Here is a 21000-nt window from a genome sequence, read left to right as displayed (position 1 = left end):
TCACTGCTCGCATACATCCCACTCAGCACTAAGAAACAGTACAGAATATAAAACCGTAATTTGAATCTCAAGAGCTGCTGTTACACTCTCCTGGTTGCAAAGGCTAATAATATTTACTTCACCAAAGCAGCGTATGTAAAACTGATGCTCAAAATACACCTAACATGCTTAGGGATAAAGTACTTTCCAAAGGTATTTCTAAGAAGAAAAATTGAAATAAATCCTTTGCATCCAAAATTGGTGCTTGGTCAGCTGATAAAAACCTGCAGCAGACAAAATGCAGAATTATCCCTATTGGTACAGAAAAATGCCTTTTGACCCAATTTAAAACCCGTGCAGTGTGAAAAGACACGTTTTTACCACGAAGGGGAAAAATAAATGCACCTCCAAAAAGTTTACCCTTGCTGAAAATAATTTCAAAAAGTTGATTTTAAAAACTTGCAAGTTCAAAATGTGACCCAAATATAAACCCAATTTTGTGTTTTAAGAGCATTCACTGCATTAATTCCTGTATTTCTATTCCCAAATAAAGTATGCATATATGTATTTATATATATGTATACACACACACACACAAGCCAACAAACAGGCAAGCTTCCCTCCCACCACAGAAGTAATTTAATATACAGGTCTGTGTCATTTTTGATAGCACCATCTTACCATCAGTACAATCTAATATCCCTGTAATGGTATTCCCCAACTATTTATAGAGACAGAATACATCATACATCACAGACACACATTCCCAATCTAGGGTTGTAAGAAGAATCCTACATAATTTTAAATTGAGTCCTAATGTCATTATAATGATTTTTGTTTTCATATTCAATTGCAGGTAGCACTTAGTTATTTACATGAATTTTCCTGTAAGAGGCATTCCCACAGAGATTTCCATATTAGATGCACCGCATAATAACTGAACATTCAGCTTGAGAAAACAGTATTCTATCCATACAGCTCCGGATTTTGCCATTACCTAGGTTAGATATCTCTCTAAGACCGCTAACTGGCAATACTGAGTTTCTAAACTTTATCAGCACTAAAGGAAAGCAAATACGCTTCTGTTAGGCAGGAATACAGCCGTACAGATACTTTTTTTTTTTTTTTTCCCCTGAGGCACTGCCATTTCAGCTTACATTTCTTATATATGCTATTTTACGTCAGAAAATGCCAGTACCATCTGATGTTTCCTGGCCTTTCTCTCCCAGATGGTGTTCAGCAACGACCAGTTAAAAATCACTGGGAGCCATTTACATTCAGAAAGCTAGACCAGAGCTGCTCCCTAACTTTCCAGCACTTCTGGAGGTCACTTTTCATTTCTTCATATCAAAGGCAGGCACTTGTTTCTAGTAAGTTAACAACTCTCCTGAGAAACGTGGGTGGCTGGTATTTCATTGTTTCATAAATATTTTTATACTGTAACACCATTCAACTTAAAACAGATTTCAAGAGGAGAAAAATCACGAGTAGGATTACGTTCAACTGAGGTAGGAGCACGAAGTTTTTTAACTTGGTTAAAAATACTTTTTTTTTTCCCCCCCCTCTCGCTTTATTTCCCCTCGTCGGTTTTGTTTAGCTGTTTGGAGGGGGCCGCTTTGTTTTAATTTGGTTACAAAAGCCGTACTGTATAACTTTTTCCCTCCCCCTCAGAAGTGTACTTCCTTTGAAAACGCTCCTTCTGTGAACAAAGGCTGCCCCCGGCCCTCCGCAGCAGCACTGGGGACATCTGTGGAATACATCTCGTTAAAGCGTTACGGATAAATAAAAACCCTACGGTTCCTACCGAAAGGAAGTTTTCCAGGGACAATCTCCTCGGTGGTGGTGTGACTGCGACTTTGTCTTTTTTGGATACAGTGTTTCTGCTGACTCCCGAAAATTTTCCACTTGAATGTGCAATTAACCAGCAGCAGCGGCAGCAGCTCTGGAGAAGGAGAAGAAGCAGCGAGAAAGGACATTCCTTCTTTCATCTTTCAGAGGCAAAGGGAAGCGGGCAGGAAAGCGGAGCTCGGGGCAGCGCAGCCGGCCGCGCTCCGAGCCAGGCCGGGCCGCCCGCCCCGCCGCGGGATGGCTCCGCAGGGCGGCGAGCCTCGGCGGCGAGCCCGGGGCTGCTCCGACTGCTCCTTCCCCGTGGAAAAAATGCGAAAAATGCCAAGGATCGGTGCGCGCGTGTGCGTGAGAGAGAGGGGGGGTGAGGGAGTGTGTGTGTGAGTGTGTGTGCGCGCCCCTGTGTGCGCGCCCGGCTGCAGAGCCGTGACTCAGGCAACTAAGTGCGAGCGGCGGCGGCGCGGGGGAGCGGAGCGGCGCGGAGCGGCGCGGGGCGGGCGGCAGCCGCCTGTTGCAGCTCCGGCCGCGGCCCCACAGCGGCAGAAACTCCGCGGGAAACAACTTCTGCCCCCGCCGCGGCCTCTCTCCCGCCTGCCCCGGCACCTGCGGGGGCGCCGGCCCCCCGGGCCGACCCCGGCCGGGACCGGCCCCCCCCGCCCCGCCGCACAAAGCGCCGGGCGGCGCGGCGTGCGCGCCCGCGGCCCCCTCTTACCTGCGCGCCGCGGCCCCCCTCCGCGCACCGCCAGCGCGCCGCGCTCCGACGGCAAACTTCGCCCGCCGCCCCCGGGCCGCCCCGGCTATTTATGGCCCCGCGCCTATTTTTAATCCGCCGCTCGGCTATTTATACCGCGGCGGTGGGTTGCCGCGGGCCGGCGGACGGAGCCCTCGGAGGATGAGTTGCTGCCCGGCCGGCGGCGGGGCGGGCCGGGCTCCCGGCCGGGCTGCGCGGCGCCAGCGATGCGAGGAATGCGCGGAATGAGGGGAGGAATGAAATGAACGCGGGAGCGGGGCGGCCGCGGGGCGGAGCGCGGCCCGCCGCCCCCTGCGGCCGCGGGCGGGCGGGCGGGCGGGGCGGCGGGCGGGGCCTCCGCGCCGCGCTGACCTCATAGGGGAGCCCGCGGGGGGGCGCGGACGGGGAGCCCGGGGCAGCGCGCCGCGGACGGGGAGCCAGCGGGCCAGCGCCTGCCGCACCGGGCGGCCCGGCCCCGCGGCGCTGCGCGGCGGAGTTGAGAAGCGGCGGAGCGCCGCGGGCGCTGGGCGGGCCCTGCGCGGGCAAACCCCTGCCCGGCCCCGGGGACGCAGACCCGCGCCCGGCCCAGGCCGCCCGCGGCGCCCCGAGCAGGGCGCGGCGCCAGGGGTTTGTCCGCGTCAGCCCCCGCTCAGCGGGCACGGAGCGGGCCCAGGGGTCCGCGGCCTTCGCCCCGAGCCCGGTCACGGCCCTGCTCACAAAACTGGCCCAAGTTTCGGGTTTCACAATGCAAGTTTTGCGCCACTCCAGTCCTGAGCCTGAGCGAGTTGGACTGCCTTTATCCTCCTCCTACTGGCACAACCCACCCCCCAGCAGCGCTCCCCGAGCACCGGCACCAGGCACGTCTCCTCCGGTTCACGATCCGCTACCTTATGGAAAGAATCACAGGGCAGGCACAGCTGTCGTGCTTGTGAAAATTTCTATTTGCATAAGCAAGGCGGATAACTGGACACCTCGGTGCCTGTTTGGGAAATAAATTGCCTATTTTGATGTGCAAACATACATTTCTATCCGCCTCCGAAAGTTTGCCCAGCAGGGCTACCACTTTTGGAGATGGCAGGAAAATCACATTACAACCTGGGAAGAGCCACATGTTGGTGTCGCCAGACGGCATCAACATGCTCACACCGTGTAACTTCATGGCGTGCTGGCAGAATTCACGGTAAACACCCTGTATATTACCGTGCATTACCTGGGTATGTAAGAAAAGATGCCGAGCAGTCTCTCTGTGAATACCAGAAACGCGCTCGTCCTGGTCCTTCGGCGGTGCCAACCCAGTAAGACAGCCGTGGGGGTAACAGCCGCCCTCTCAGCCTGAGACTGGCCCAGGAGCCTCTTGAACGTGAGGCACTTAAAGCTCACGCTGCAGTTCACACAGGGGCAGCGACTGGTTTTGACCTTTGTGGACCAGGCACAGAGTGTGTATGATGGGCTGTGCCAGCAGAAGATGCAATGTTCCCACTGACCACACGAAACACTGACTGAAACCCCCTAAAACCCAACCCTACAGAAACGACACGTAACAAGCAACAGTATAAAATGAAGCTAAAGTTTGAGCAGGGGTTAGACAAAGGATTGGGAGAATGCAAAAATGAACCTATTTTAGAATACTTTCTCCTCACACCATTCTATACTGCTCGAAAAATTTCTTCCCCCAAGTCAGCTACAAGTAACCTCCTCACACACACATATACAGAACTTCTCTTCCTCTCCTCCTTTCCAAACAACTTTAGTAATATTGTCTATTAAGTGTCTAAGTGCCTGCAAATTTGTAAAATTCAATCACTTTGCAGATGTCTCTACGAAAGTCATAATGTCTTGAGTTTACCCAACTCTTAACAACTCTTTTCCAAAGTTGGAACAGAAAATGGGAAAAAACATTGCCCCTAACCATAGTTTTTTAGTCACCGGACTTAAAGTCACTCTACTATGTTCACTGCATGCACAGAAATGTGAAAAGTCTTTAAATTAATGTGATTTTTTTTCCCATAAGGCTTGCAGAGAAAATGCCAAAGAATACTGACTCTAATTTCTATCTTTGTGCAGGGCCCAAAAGGTATCATAGCTCTGTACACATGGAGGGAGAATAGCAAATTTCTGGACAATGGATAATAGAGTTTGAAAACTTCTTACCTATAGCAGTTCTCATTAATGAAAGTGATGAAAAATTTGCAGTGGAAAAGAAAAAAAGGGGTTGTTTCTATACCCATGGTTGTGGATGAACACAAATCAAAGTCCTACCAGGTTGTAGCTGTTTGCCTGTATCTGCAGACAGATGGTTGAGCAGCTCTTTTGCCATGCAGAACTCTTTCAAGAAGAGTAATTAAATTTACCTGATGCCTGCACATTTTGCTGTTAACTGTGAACATCAAGGAAAGCGCACAAAAATCTGATTGTTTCTCAGGCTCTGAACTCAAAAACAAATGCTTAGGGAAGACTGGAAGTCTTCCACTAGCACAATGTAAAAGTTATCCACAATCCACAGTTTACAACTCAAGGCTGAGTCCTGACAATATCTTGCTCACACCAATTAAACTACCAAATCTGAGCCCAGGATGAACAGCAAACTAGTATGGTGACTAAATCATGGCACTTGCTGAGCGTAAGCCTGTAGGCCAGCTAGCTCCAGATAAAACCAATGGCCTCTGAACACTGAGACGGGGAAACTCTGTCAAGGATTGATCTTTCTTGCCTCTTGGCTCATATAACCTGCAGGTTGCCATGTCATGCCATACCATATTGGCAGTCACTTCAGAAAATACATACCTGGAATCCCAGTGAAGTTCTGACAGAAAAAATCGTGTACTGAGGAGAGAGAAGGTCTGTGCATTTGTACAGAATGTGAGGATGAGGAAAGACATCAGTGTCATCCAGCCTGTTGTCATCCAGTGAGGGTAGGCTTCTTTGGAGGCCCTGTGGATGAAGAAGGAAGGTACATTGGAGGCACATCCATACACAGTGAACTTTTCTCTGATGAACTGCCTGCCCTGTGTTTATTGACGAATGGCTTATTCAGGTACACAGGTGCTCTGAGAATGACAAAAGTTAAAGAAAACAAAGGGACATTGGCACAAGCCCAGACAGGGGCATTTCCTAGGGACAAATGCTTATCTCAGCTAGCAAGGAGACATACAAGTGGGGAAGATGGGGAAATATATTAAGAAAGAGAAAGAATGAAATTCAAGAAATGGATGCCAATTAAAAAACTTCAGTGAGAGAGAACTGGGGGAAGAGACACAGAAAAAGAGGAGAGAAGGGAAAGTGAGAAAAAATATTTGTGACTATAGAAGGAAGGCAGGAAGAATAAAAGTTAAAAAAAGGGGGATAAAAATGGAGAAAGAGAAACCTGAAAAAAAGAAGAATCAATGGGGCAGAAAGAACAGCTGAAGCAAAACCAGCTGGGAGAGCAAGGGAGACTACAGTTTATGAGAAGAAAAATAGGAAGTAGTAGAAACGGGAGATGGCAGTGAGGAAAGGGAATTAGCTTAATGAAAGGAGTAAGGTAAAGAAGGATAGAAAGAACAAGCAAAATAATATACAATTAGAGAATAAAAGTCTTGCATTTGTCAGTGAAATATTATTATGAGTGCGAGTCCTGTTGAGACTGGGGAGGAGACAAGCGTGAACGTACTTAAAGGTAAGATGAAGGCTGGATTGTGGTTTACATACAGGAATCGCTTTGGTCTTCGTTAATGATACTGCTGATAGCAGGGAACATTAGTGAGCCAAACGGGAGAGTTGTAGTTCCCTTCCCCTTTGCTATTAGCTATGCCAGGTACAGGGCACATAACTTACACGTTTCATCCCAGCCACCCAAAACCAGATGATGCTTTTAAGTGTCTAAGAGGTTAAAGTACCCAAAGATAGAGGGTTAACAGAATTCCTAGTTTACTCTAGGAATAAATAAACTCTCATCTGCCTAGAGAGCACTGGCAGAAAAAAGCAAGATGGACTTTGCAAATTCTAGATCTAGAGCCCATTTCGGACTTGTAATGGACCTCAAAGCTCAACAGTGCTTGGATACAGCATTTTGGTTATAAACACTGAAAGAATTTGGATTGCAGTTCAGATTAGAAAAAAACGCTAATCTCAGGAAATGCTTAAAAGCAGAAAGTAGATGATGGTTAATCTATAGTGTGCAAAGAGTTAAATACCCAAATCAATGTGTTGCTGAACATGCCAACAGAAATGCTAGGGAGAAGCTGTAATGTAATGGAACAGAGCTCTCCATATTATAAATCTAGCTGCTGAGCTTTGTAAAGCAGCAGACAGTGTAAAGAATGAAAACAAATAACAGTTTAATAATGAATTACAATAATTGAGTCGAGAGGAAGCCAGGACATGAACCACGGCCTCAGAGCCCAACTGAGTTAAAATAGTACAGAGAGTGGAAATATATAATTTCAGACAATTCTGCTTGCTTATTTCTAAAGGTGAACTGAGAGATTTCTAAAATTACAGGACCAGAGTCCAGGGCTGTGTATTTCTCCCATTGATGAAATCACTAACATTAAAATGGTGCGGCTCTTGTCCTGCTTTAGAGCAAACAATGTAAGCACAGCAGCCTATTCCCTCTACTGATAGCAATAATTCTTAGCACCACTGATTGAAACAAACTGCTGTGAAAACCACTTGGGTGGTTGGGCTTTTAAAAAATATTTTGCACTACAAATCTTGTTGTGTTACCATCATTTTCTGCTGGGGGGAAAAAGGGGAAAAACTCTGCTATTCAAATTCCCAAATAATCCCTCTGATTCAACAAAATGTCAGGTTTCTGAGCACTTCTCAGCCTGCTTAATATGCAAATGGCCTATTTTCTTCCCTCCCTTCACTTTGGCCCCGATTTCTAATGGTATTTAGACGCTTGAAGTTATGTGTAGGTATTTTTAATCCTCTTCAGTACCTAAGTGCCTGATTTCTTTTGATTTCAATGGGTTTTAGGTTGGTACCTATTCTGGGAAATTGCAATACTTATCTAGACACGTGAAGAACAATAATAGTAATAGCAATAAAAATAACAATAATAATAAAAGACACCTTAATGTTTATCTGAACCACCTAAGTACCATTAGAGGCCTCCTTTAGGTCACACTCCAAATCTCCATGCGAGGAATATGTCGAAGCACCTGAGAGCACCATCTGCTATGAGAGCTGTTGTACAAGGTCATTCACAAGCATTCCTTTATCTCACCAAAATGACTCCACAGGTGACTTTTACAGGGAGACGCAGGCTTTCTTCTTTCCCAAATGAATCATTTCCAGGTAGGCCTTTCTCCAGCCACCAAGAAAACCACACAAACCCTATTCCTGGTGTCAGCTTGTCCCTGCACACCCCTGCGGCAGCGCAGCCGGCTCTCCACCGCCTACCTTCGCGCCTCGGAGGCCGGGGAGGTTCCTTTCACAGGCAGCCCTTGCCTTTGTCCCCCGGAATGCTGCTGCTTCCAGACCAGCCTGTGGCTGCCTTGCCACCACCACTAAGGCAGGAGGTCCCACAGACCTGGCTCTCTGCTAGGCCTGGCCTGGGCATCTGTCCACATCAGTTGTACGGAAAGAAGCACGTTGTGGGATGGTAAAGTCACTAACCACCCAAATGTCAACGAGCAGCAGCAAACACGGGAGTCATTACACCATCTTAACACCAGAAATGGAAGAGGTTTCACTAGAGAAAGTGCTGGGCAGCTTCAAGAGAGACAGCAGCTCCTGCAGTAAGACACGCTACACTTTCACAATTTACTCTGCTGAGACTGCAAAAGGGGCAAATCAGTGCAGCATTTGGAGTTATCTGTTTATAAACAACGTTGGGTGTAAGCAGGCACTTGGGTGACACGGAACTGCTGGCAGTAAGCTGAGCTGTGTTTCCTGCTGAGGTTCCTCGGCCTCAGGTCAGGAGGGCAAAGGCCACTTCCCACATCACACCAAGACATACACAGGCTCCCCTGGCTGCTGCTTCACCTAATCCCTGGAAAGCCACGTGCTAAGGGAGAATTTGCCAGATATTGGGAAAGGCTACCAAAACCAGTGAACCACAAGTGACAGTGTCTAAAGTGAAAACAAACTGTCCTGGACAGGGAAGAATTGTTTAACACTCCTTAGCCATAGAGAGTCCAAAGAATCACTGGAAGTTCTGATAAATACAAAACTAAACTTCATCTGAACTGAAAGGGATACTCGATACATGACCAAGGCAGGTAGGACAGGTTGCACACTGAAGGCCCAACTAGAATATAGTTAGCTTTATTTTACACTGATTTTTCCATTTCTCCATTTGTAATGCAGGTAGAATCACACAAGGTAAATAAAATAGGGAGAAAACCGAAGTGAGAAAGTCTGAGCTCTGCAGGGGTGTTAAGGTTGATGTTGCTAAGACAGGAAAAAGTCAGAAGAGATATGTCCTCTTGTCACGCTGTCTTCTGTGTCATCTGCATAATGAGACCTGCAAAAAGTACCTGAGTTCCTCTTGCCTCATTATTTTCTCAGTGCATATGCTTCTGGTATAATATAGAAACTTGTTCCAGGCACCTGCAAAGCTCAAGGCTTGTTCAGGACAGAACTGGGGAGCTGAGAGAGCACAGCACTGTTTCTGAGGCAATTCAAACCTAGCAGGATTCAGTCTTCCTACTTTTGAAGGGGGCAAGTGGAAGAAGAGAGATGAAGGAAAGGAACTCTTAGCAGAATATATTGCTATTCCCTGTTAAACTTGACTATTTGGATGTTCAAATTAGTATAAAAGGAAATCTGAAGAGAGGTAATGCATTCCTGACTGCAACTAATCCTTGAAGGCCAAGCTTACGGCTTTTTGGTAGGAAAATTACAAAGAGTAATTTGCAGTTGGTCGGGTAATGAAAGAAGAAAAAAATACCTAAAGCTGCTGGGAAATCATAAAGGTGTATGGCTGTGTAGTTAGATGGACTCAGCTCATGGGGATGAGAACTACTGAATCAGGTTTCTGGAATGGCCATTACAGAATCTGTAGTGGTAAATATCACCATGTAAATCCCAACCTTTCCTCAGCCTTCCCAGGGGAAACCACAAATACTTTTCACTTAGCCTGTATTTAGGAAGACAGTTTTGGAAAGAGGAAAAAGAAAAGTAATCTGAAGATGTAGGAGCCACTGAGGCTAGCTGGTGCTCTAGCCTATCAGGACAGGATCCCTGCCCTTAATTTTAATATTGGACTGCCTCTTCTCTCACTGCCTCTTCTCTGCCAGGTTCCAGCTATGACATACAGTGACTGAACTGACCGTGTTACTTAATTGAAATTAAAACAACTGTTTAAAGCTCTTGAAATTCGGAGTTTTGAAGGTTTGCAAGCTCCTGTGGATGGACTAGCTGCTGTGAAGCTTAATCCTGATTGCAAGCGCTCTCTTTGTTCTGGCTCTTCTGCTGATATGCTTGTCACGTCTCAGAGAGAGCCCGTGTTTCAAGTGGTCCATGGAAATGGCAGACCACCTCAAAGAGGTATCCTGCAGGAAGAGCAATGCCTCTCAGAGGTGGGGGAATAACTGTACAGTCTTAATGAACAGGTTTTGGCAGGGGGAGGACAGGGACGACGGCAGGTCACATTAGTCAGCGAGTGTTCTCGGCTCAGGGCTGTGTGCCACACAGCACACAGGGCAAAGCGCTCTGCCCGCAGCGGGTGTCACAGGTAAGTGGGACACACAAGGAACTGTGAATCACAGGGCCTGTAAGCGGACATTAAATAGCTGGGTGGAAGCATGTCAAACAATGAGGTGATGTAATGGACAAATGTTATCATAAACATAGAGAATCCTGACCTCATTTCACATATGATTTCATCTTAGGTGACCTCACAAGTGCAGTTTCTCTACCACCTGCACAGCCTTGTATGTTTTATGTGCTTCTTTTACCCTCTAGATCCTGAAGAAATTAGTTAATTTGTTATTCTTCACAATCAGTCCCAGATGGATGATGTCTGTCAGCATTTCCTGATTTACATAGCATTTACAATTTTCAAAGCACATTATAAACACTAAGCAGTTGATCCTCACACCACCCCTGTGCCCTAAGCATTAGTACTTCCTTTTTACCGACTGGAAATTGTTACGGGAAGTCAAAGCAATCCTCACAGTAGCTAAGGTAACAGCAGAACTCAGTACCATCCAATTTTTAACTGCTCTTTACGCCTCTAGCACATCACACTTCCCTAATGCAAACGCATCTACCGCACTGCCCTCCAGTAGTTCTTTTTTCTTTCTTATTTGCATATAAAAATCCTCTCCCTAGCTCTGTTATTTCTTGCAACTTTTTGGTCTCTGATACAGTTGGAGAGCCAAACTCCCAACATGTCCATAAGTCAACTTCCAGAATACTCTAGAAACAAACGAGTCTAACTTTTGTGCCTTAAGAAACTGTATCCAAAATGTCTGTGAGGTACAATCAACAGTTTTAAAAAGTCTTCTTTTTAATTGATTCACTTAATATGAGGTCACAGAGTCATCTAAATTCCTTGTGGGTACAGAACTGAGGGTCACCGAAAATCGGGCCCCAGCTGAGCTTTGGTGAATTTTTAAAGCAAGCAGTTAAATGGCTTGTAAAAGAGAGGTATTGCAGAACTGACATCAGTAACTGCTGGAAAGAACTGAAACTCAGAATGGCTGCGTTCTTAGCTGCAGTAGAACATTCAGCAATGTTAAACTCCTTCCAAGCACATACAAAAGGAAGTAGTTTTGATTTATTAATAATAATGGCCTTACATACATAGTTACAGGCAGGTGAAGGCTTTTGAGTCACTTCTAACTGCCGAAGGCAAGTAAAGAAGAAACGCTGGGTAGTAGTTAGACAAAATTAGAAGCCTGTAACCCCTTCCTTGGGCAGTGTTTCTTCATCTAATCTTGTCCGTACTAGCCAAAAGTAGTGGTACATGGCTGAACTCCGTTAGTACATCACCACCTACTAGTCTCTCAGCACAGAAAGGCTCTAGAAGCCCTCCACTCATTTGAGTCACACCATTCACACAAATAACTACCCAAACAAAAACACAGTGCAAGAATTTCTGTTAGATATTGTCTTTTCCTTCCTTCCTTTTAAAATTTTTTTCTTCCTTTTAAAAGCATTTTCCCCATAGTGGCACAGGTGAACCCAGACCTTATGCTCTTAAGGATAAACCTCCCCAACATTCCGTGTTGCAGTTCATGACTTAGAGGTTTGCTTTCACATCAGATGCAATGGACACTACATGGGAAAAGCCGGGTGCCCGAGAACAACATTCACCACAGGTAAGTGAGAGGTACCTAGAACCAGCTAAAAGGGAAACCCTTAGGAAAGCAGTTAGAGCTCTGCTCTCTGTCAGCATAAAGTCACCTTGTTTGACATAACAGGAGGTGTTCTCTTGCGATTCAGACCCTAGCTGCCTCTGCTGAAGGTGAGTGTCTCTGCTTTTGCTTTTCAAACTGGCAGCTGGCCTCCATGCTTTACAGCAGTGAGAGGAAGAAGGTGACATACTGCCTTTCACTGTCCTTCCCTGGTAGCAAAGTAGATAAGCTTTGGTCTACTCAGGACTGAAGGAAACTTAAGTTTAATGTCCTTCCCTGCCTGAGAAAAATACAGTTCTCCCAGCCCCGTGGTGAAAGCACTACCTAGCAGCAGGCAGCTCTGTTGCAGAACAGTAGGTTCTCCTTCAGAGTTATTCATTGCATTTTACTGTGCTCCTTGCAGAAGACAGCAGTGGGTCTGTTCCAGCTTTTCTGGGCAAGCCATTAGTGGATGTAGCCTTCCAAACTGGGAACTGAAATGGCATAATACCTCCTTTTCCACAAGACCAGGAGCACAGCCACCAGTATACCTTCTCAAACAGGTCAGTGGACTTCATCAATTTTGTGGCCTCGGTGTAGCCTGGGCAAAATTTACTTGTTGCCTGCATCTGCACTGGAATTAGGCATTAAGACATCCCTGCATTATAACTCCTGCTCACTCTGCTCCATTTTGCAATGAAAGAATTAAATGTTGAAAATGGGCCAGAGGAAATGGGAAATCTGAAGTCAGTTGCAAGGACTAACTGCTCAGGAGAAGCACTCATTGATTTTATATTTGATATCAGTAGGCTAGGCACGCATGCTCCCCCTGACCATGCATTATAGCAAAACAATGGGGAAAATAAACTTGCATAGGATCATGTTGTTTTAGTAACATATCAATATTAACATCCTACATGTATAAAACATTGTCTATATCTTTTTGTTCTGTTTTCTTTTCTCTAGAGTGACTGTTGTCTAACTTGTAGGTGTCTCATGAATTCAGGCCGGTGGAAAGCAGTAAGTAAAAACTGTTGGTTTGAAACATGGGTTTGTTCTGCTGCCCAGGTTTGAAGGGGGTGAGATGCTTGCCTACGTTTCATTCCAGCATTGGCTCAGATGCATAACGAGCCAGTTCCAGTGGCTTAGCAAGGCAATGCAGCATATCAGCTGAACCATGGCTGCTCGGTTATGTCAGAGCTTTTCATGGCATATATGTGACTCCTACATACGGAATATGAATTAGGCACCCATGCCACAGCATTGGGAAGGGACTTTTACTCCTGCCTACATAGTTTTAATCTCCAAAACCATGAAAGGAGCCATTACGGTGTGGCAAAGGAATGACTGGGTGACGCGTGTTGTGCTGCTTCTATGGCACCGCTGTTAACAACTGATGGCTTATGTTATTGGTGAGGAGGAGAGTTAAACTATTAAAAACCTAATTTACGTCTCTTTCTTCGCTGTGTGACTCAAACCAGTTTTGCAATCTGTTACAGGTTAACTAGCCAGGGTTAGGCAGGGTGGGGCCCGTAGCAGATTGCAAAACTGGTTTATTCAATTCACAGAGCGAGAAAACATCCTTAAAAATAGGCATTCTAGAAGAAGCCCAGATACCTTGCTGTCAATTACTGCACATCATGCAACAAAACAGATTTTCAGGCCTCTCGGCTTTTGCTGCTGTGTTGAGGGAGACACTGCATGCAAGTCACGTGCCAGCGGAGGCCACCCGGCGCTGTGCTGCGCCTGAAGAGCCTGCCTTTCTGCCAGCCTGGGGCTATGCTCAGAGGCACACCCTCACCTGCAGCCGCGCTCGGCTCCTCCACCGCTCTGTGGGCCAAGTGCAGCTGGTTAATAGATCACAGATCAGATCAGACCGACCAGCTGCTTCCAGCATACGGGGTCAGGGAGGAGGGGAAGCTGCAGGGCCGCTCTGCAAACGGGCGAGATGCAGGTCTGGAGCTGTCTGGAGATCAACAGGTGATTTCACGTAGGGGAAGAAATGGAAAAGAGCTGTACTGTTTTCAGGAAAAGAGAGGAGGAATGCATTCTGTTGTCTCCTGCAGAGTTGTGCTCTTTTTGAGAGGGCAGGCAGAAGTACAGAGCATGGGAGTTGCAGGCTTACCTTGTGGGGTCTCTTGTACAGCTTCATCTGGACATGGGATGTACCACACAAGGCAGTGACATAGGTGTGTCTGAACGCTCTCCTTCAATGTTACACTGAGGAAGCTGGGATGCACAAAGAATGGGAAAAAAGTATTAAATTACATCCAAAGTCGATTGTAGATGTGTTAAAACATGTGACAGCTGGTTTCAGAATCTTGTACCCTCTCTTGTTATCAATGCAGTTTTTCTTATTGCTTCCAGACAATATGAATTTCGGCACTGTACAACACTATCAGAGAAGAGGGAACCATCTACTTTTCTTTATGCAGTCAATACCGTCATTGTCCTAGAGAGATTTCCTAGTCTACAGCCATAGGAAGATCATCAGAAACTGAGAGCCTCACTCACATTAGTGGGGCCTTCATATTGCTCCAGCAATATAAAAAGGTCCTAAAGTTTAAGTTAACCTAATGTGAAACTCACTTTAGCAATCCTTTACATTGTCATGACAGTGCAAATCTGTCCCTACTATAAACATAGCACAGCCATGTTAGTTGTGCATGTGCCAGGGTGGTCTGGGAGTATTTGATCCTGCCTCAGTACAGGGCTAGACTGAGTGATTTTCTGAAATCCCTTGCAGTTCTGTAGTTCTAAAGGTTTATGTTTTCTAAAAGAGACAATTTCTTTGCGTGTCAGTCAGTGTGGTCTGCTCTTATCCCCAGAACGTTACTCCGTATTTTTGCAAAGGCTATCAGTTTACCCACCGTAGTAGTGAAAATTAAAAACTACATTCCTGAAATTGGCCCGTTTCCTAACAACATACCAAAGAAAAGCAAACAGAAAAGGTATCACACATAATTTAGTTAAGATTGCTTCTTTTGTATTTGCTATAGTGTAAACATACATTCCCTTCTTGCTCTCCCAAACTGTCTAGCCCAGCTGAATTGCGAACTGATTCTAAGGATAGCTAACTTCTGTGCTTTTTAAAAATGTCATTAAAATTTCCCTCTTTCATCTATAAATTCCCCAAAACTCCTTCAAGCCCTGCTCTGTCGAGATAAAAGACTTATTTTCTCAAAAGATGTCAATTTTAAAATAAGGCTGTAACCTTTGTTTCTAAGCACAGTAGCCCCTATTTGTTTCGTATTCCTATTTGTTTCACAGCAACAACTGTTGGGAAGGGACCTTCATGATACCTCGCAGTGAAACTCCAGATTTTACAGCTATAACATCCAGGACCAAAATCATTGTTCATGTCAAGTGTTAATCCACACGTCTCCTGTCCCTTCTCCATGGAAGGGGACAGTTTCAAACCAAGGCTGTTCAGATTTCCTCATGTCCCCCCACAGAAGAGGCATGGGAATGCCTTCCCTACAACCTGCAGTGCAGCAGAGGGCCAGGTAAGCAGTCTGGCTTGGGTAACAGGAGTCGCTTCCCTGTCATCCCACAAAGCTGCTTCAGAGGGTAACTAGCCCACGCGGTGCCTGTGGCACTCAGACAAGCTCTGTCACCCCGTGCAACATCAAGTACCCCTACAGGGCCAGTGTAGCCCTGCTCCCAAGCTTTGATAATAAAGAAGGGACTTCAGTTTGCGTGTGTGTTAGTGTCAGCCTTTTGTAATGTCACATTTGTGCTAGAGACAACAGTCCCAAAGGAACTGGAACCAGAGCTAGCATTTCCCTTCCCTGGAGTCACCGGAGCAGCGCTTGGTTAGAGCTGCGGTCGGTCTGGGTGACTGGAGTAACGAGGTTCTGCAGTCCATAATTTTGCACTGTGCATTTCCTCCCTAAGGAGTAGCATGGCTGGTTTATTGAAATCGCACACAAACAGGTCTTAGTGCATTTCTTAGCGGTTGATGTTGGAAAAAACCTCAGATAGCCTAATTGTGAAATAAGCCGGTGGAACCTGCAGAAACGTGGGGTTTATTCCTGGCTTTCTGACCAGCTGGAGGGCTGACTTCAAACAAATCTTTTAACCCCTTTGTGTTTCAGCGCCCGTCAGCCATAGGAGAGGTTTGCTCACCCCCGCGGTGCTACTGCCATGAGCCAGCACGGGCTGAGCGCGTTCTGGGAGCGAGGCTGGACAGGCCTGTCCCACTGCTGACCGCCGACACCTGCTCCCCGGAGAACTGCGGCGCTCCGGCTCCAAGGGCACCCAATACAAGACCTCTACCAGCACTCAATCCACTAAACAAACATGTCTTTCGATTGTTGTTATGACTGCAGTTGGTTGACAGAAATCCCATAAAATTCAATGTGGTAAAAAATAATAAAAACATTTAATGTTGCAAAAAAGTGACTTTGATATTAAGCGCCAAGTTGGCATGACTGCCAGTAGCGTCACACAGAGCTAAACTACTAATGCTCCTTCCACTCATCGAGAGGCTTAGGCCACCCTGACCAGGCCCCTTGGGTCCCTACACCCCCCCACCACACACCCTCCAAGAGAAAGCCTCAGCAGACCCCTCTTCCACTCTCAGCCGAAGCTACTTCAGTAGCTTTAAAAATGCCTCTGGGCTGTGCTGCTCAACTCCAGCTCAGAAACTGCACTTGATGAGGCAAAAAGACACTTTGCCATGACTTCATGCTCTGGACCACAAGAAGACCTAGCAGTGACATGGCTGTCCCCACCATCTGTTCATGTAATGGCCATATCCGATCATTTGGTGTAAGCCATTTTCTAAACTGACATCCTAATTTTTAAACTGCTGCTCTGCAGGTCAGTTATTAGATTAGATCTGCAGTTATTTTTTACCTTGGGATGATCTTTTATAGCATGTGAAGTATTATGAAAGTTAGCATTTTTCCAGGGCAATAAAATTTGCATTTCAGAAACTTCTGAATAAATGTTTTTAAGAAAAAATATAAATATGTTAGGTAAAGTTCAGTTTATTTTAATTTTTATGACTCCTCTGGATGGCAGGACAGCCGTATTGCCTGCATAACATATTTTTTAGAGTTAGAAATATATAGCCATCTGTTCAGCTCATAACATGTGTTAATAGGTATCTCAAATTTCAATTCAAGAAATAACCATCTTAATAAATAACGTAACAGCAGGAAACTTGGGTTAAGTAATGGAGACCTAGCTGTAGTAGTACTACATCTGTTTAAGTTAGTCATTACAGAAATATTCAGGTACGAAGTACTTGGCTAAAATGGGACCTTTAGCTAAAAAGCATTAGAAAACTGCATTTCCTTGAAGTTTGAGACAGAGACTAAGAAAAAGACATAGCCAAAAGATTTCCAGCTTTATGTTGACACTTGGATACATTTTACAGAGATGAGAGATCTTTATATATAGTTATAGGTTACTACATACCCACCCAAGCTTCATAAATTTCTCCTACGGACTTGGAGTGCCAGAGATGACCCTTTAGATAACTTCAGACCTACCTGGATTTGAAGTTCAGACCACTAATTCTAGAGAAAGAAAAAGCCCATGCAAAATGCTTAAGGCCACCATTAAATTAATCTCAAATTGTGCAGCCCCTGTAGGACAATATCCTACTTAAGTGGTCTCAGTGCCGATAACGCTCAGCTCTGAATTTAATCTGGAAGGTGAGTTAGTACTGGATGCTCGTAACCTATACTTGCCTGGGTATGCATGAAGTGAGACTAATCACAAACTAAAGTAAAAATAAATATGGTTTGTTTTTTTTTTTTAACTTCAAAAAGCTCTTTTTGCTGCACAGTAAGAGGCAGTGTAAAGGGCTGTAACTCTAGGTCTTTGGTTGCCAAGACGAAGAAAATGTCACTCTCAAGCAGATGGTGCTACTGATGCAGAAGGTCATAGACTTGGAACTTCATTTAAACAATCCAGAACAAAAGCAAGGGAATGGAAGGGACTGTGTGTTATTATCTGTGAATATTGAAAAGAGGGTTGAGGAAGCACAGCAAAAAAAGGAAGACCAGTTTATCCTTGGATTAGCTATAGAAAATGCATTGGATTTCCTTAACAAGAACTAGAGGGAAACATAAGTCACCAAAAGAAATCATGGTCAGATCCTCGGACCTCTACAGATAAGGATCTTGAGTATGAGGAACCACAGAGGACACAATGTCACCATCATTAGTAGTCCTTATGCCATTTTCCACTGCAGGGATGCACTCGAGTCCCCCACCAACCACCCGATGCTGTTCCTGGTTCAGCCCTTAATTTTAGGACTGAGAAGCACAGAGAGCAGTTGACGTCCTTCTCTTGTATTCCTCCTCATCTTCCAGCTCTGCCTCAGCAGACTGGTGAATTCCAGTCCCTTGTGGCTAGCATGGGGCAGATGTCACACTGGAGAAGTTACAAGAGTATGACTTTATGATTTCATAAAGTACCTCCACAGGAACTAATTAGGGGGTAACTTATTAGGGGAGAAACCACCAAGTTATGAATAAACTGTCAGTTGCTGTGCCAAGTAACTTGCATCAGCAATTAGAGTTACAAACGTTCTGGGTAAAAGCACACTTAACAGGACCCTTTCAGGGGCTGTGCAGTCTCTGTCACAGGAACAATTTAGTGATTCCTTTGTTTGTGCCAGCTACAGAAGGGTCTGGAAGATCTGTGATCTTTATTCGACTTCTGTGACATGAACATGCACCCATCTTTGCTATTCATTAACCACTTCCCTCCCCTCCCCCAACTTCTTAGCTCTTACGGCTGTGAAGAAAATGTGATTCAAATGTATTTTGAAACAGCAAGATCTTCCTGACTCTGTGGAGAGCCTAATAAGATCCTTGTGAATATGAACTGCCCTATTCATATTAATCAGTGGCTTCACTGGTCTCACAGCCTTGGAACTGATAATTTTTCAACAATATACTAAAATTAACTGAATTTTTCATGTGGGCTTTGCCACAGACACAGGACATTTCACTTTGTTTCTATACTCTGCTGGAATCTCTCAGCAGCTGTTTCTATCTTAGCATTCTTCCTACAAGCAGAAAATGTGAGGAATTGTGGTACATCATTCCCACTTTCTCCATTCAGTCAGGCAGCTGTGTAAGTCACCTCTGGCTCAGCCCCCGGTCGTGTGACCACTCTGAGGTGACATCAGTAACCTGGAACCCACGCCAAAGTTACATCTCCTGGCACCCGAACCGTGCCTCTCTATCTGTATAAATTGCTATTACCACATGACAAATTGCCAAACCATCTATCTATAATAGGCAAAACCAACCAGTGTGTTGTATTTTTTATGCTCTCCTCTTCACTAAGACAACTTGTAAACATCTGAGCAGCTTTAAGCAGTTGCACTCTAGAGCATATGAATCTGAGCAGCTTTCAGAAACGCACAACCCCAAACACAGAAATACCTCCCACACAAGTAGCCTTCCATAGCTCAGCAGCAGACACAGAGTTTGAAAACTCTTGCAAACAGGAAGACACATGACATCTGACTGGAAAGAACAGCTTTCTATCTTAAATTTAAAATGTAGTAAAAAAACATTTTTATCTTCCATTTTTGACAGATTGCATTTTGTATCTGTCTCTTGTTAAGAATTACATAAAAAAAAAAAAAACCAAAACAAAACCACTCACCTTAAAGTTTCCTAAGTAAGAAACTAGCTGTTGGTACAATATTTCCTATGTGTTAGTATTCCAGGACTTCCAGAATACGATTAAAATATTATGAGCTGCTTTTATGAGAGCTGAAGTCATGTAAGGAGATTTATATAGGCCATTGCAACCTTCCTATCAACTGTAACTTTGCTTAAGGCTACTGTTTATGCTTTCAGAAAATACTGGAGATATCTAAGGTCTAAGGCACCAGAAAAAAGGAAAGGGAGACAAGCATCTGTCATGGTACATAGAAAATGAATCCTTCTGGCAACTCCTGCCCAGCCCTAGATTAATATGGATTTACAATTAACATCATCAGTGAATCAAGCAGCGTTGTAATTGTTTTTGCAGCTATTCCAAAACTTTCTTCTGCACAGACATAACCTAATTCTAACTTAGTGAGACAGAACAGCTTGACACATTTGTTATCTAAAGACCACTTCAGCCAAAGAACATAATGAAAAAGCATGGGAACTTGACTCAGGAGCAAAGGCTCTTCTTTAATATTTGTTCCAAAAATAAAAAACCCTCTCCCCCCTACATCTCTCATTATTTCTTATTCTTGAAGCTCTAATTTTGCCCTAAGGACTGCTTCAAAAATACATTCTCTTTGATAGGATTGCTTAATACTGCTCAGTCAAGTGGGATTAGAGCCTTCTGAGGGAAAGAACATACTTATTCATTTTCTTGACTAATTAGTTAAAATGACTTGGGGAAACCTTAGTTGTAGAATATCACTCACCTCCTCTTCACGGTGGGGATTAATACCGAGTGTGTGGTGCTGCTCGGTGCCCGAGTGCCCTGAGTGCAGGTGCAGGAGCCCTGCCACACCAGCCCCGGCACCTCTGCAGCAAGGCGCTGCGCCTGCAGTCCTCACGCTGCAACTCGGAGCAAACCTGCTATTCCCTCTCGCAGGCACACTCCTACCCATTTCATCACCACAGTATCCAAGGGCTGCGGCAAAGGGGGACTAACCAAGCACGACCCCGTTCTGAAGTCATTCCTCCAACTGGTCTTTGGGGAGAATGGAGTGAACGCCCTGCTGATGCACCAGTAGAGGGTAGGGGGTGTACCCGTGCCCCGACTTCTGGAAGCGACAGGAAGATGAGCTGGAAAAGACCAGGCACGATGGAATCAACTTCACACCCTTCCTTGCCCAGGCTATGGCCAGACATAGCCAGTCTTTGCTGGGAATTAATTGGCTAAACATTCCTCCAAAAGCCTGCAAGTTTCTTTCCGTAAACTCAGACTTCGTAGAGACACACATAACAGACAAACAGAACGTGCCTGGATCATGCGAACACTGAAAGATTACTTTCAGTTTGTTCAGCTATGAAGTTTAAGAAGGACTATCACTGTGTGTGGCACTACGTTTTCCCTGTGTGTTACACCATCGATACACTAAGGTATTGACACTTGAAACCATTTCCAGTAAGGCTGGGACAAGACAAAATCAAACCCAGGGATCTGAATCTACAGTCCTCACCAAATCGAAAGCAGGATTGTTGACATGTATAC

General features: G+C 45.2%; 1 protein-coding gene across 3 annotated transcripts in view; it reads right to left on the bottom strand.

The window, feature by feature from the left end:
• Nucleotides 1-1888, bottom strand: part of TEAD1 (TEA domain transcription factor 1) — a 160602-nt gene extending 158714 nt beyond the window's left edge. For all 3 annotated transcript variants that reach the window (XM_074917839.1, XM_074917840.1, XM_074917841.1), the window contains exon 1: nt 1784-1888. The gene's annotated coding sequence lies outside the window, so the exon portion shown is untranslated. The remainder of the gene's footprint in view (nt 1-1783) is intronic.
• Nucleotides 1889-21000: the final 19112 nt, after the last annotated feature.

The sequence above is a fragment of the Athene noctua genome, chromosome 14 (genome assembly GCF_965140245.1).
Source record: "Athene noctua chromosome 14, bAthNoc1.hap1.1, whole genome shotgun sequence".
Lineage (NCBI taxonomy): Eukaryota > Metazoa > Chordata > Aves > Strigiformes > Strigidae > Athene > Athene noctua.
This window is presented reverse-complemented; position numbering and strand designations above follow the sequence as displayed.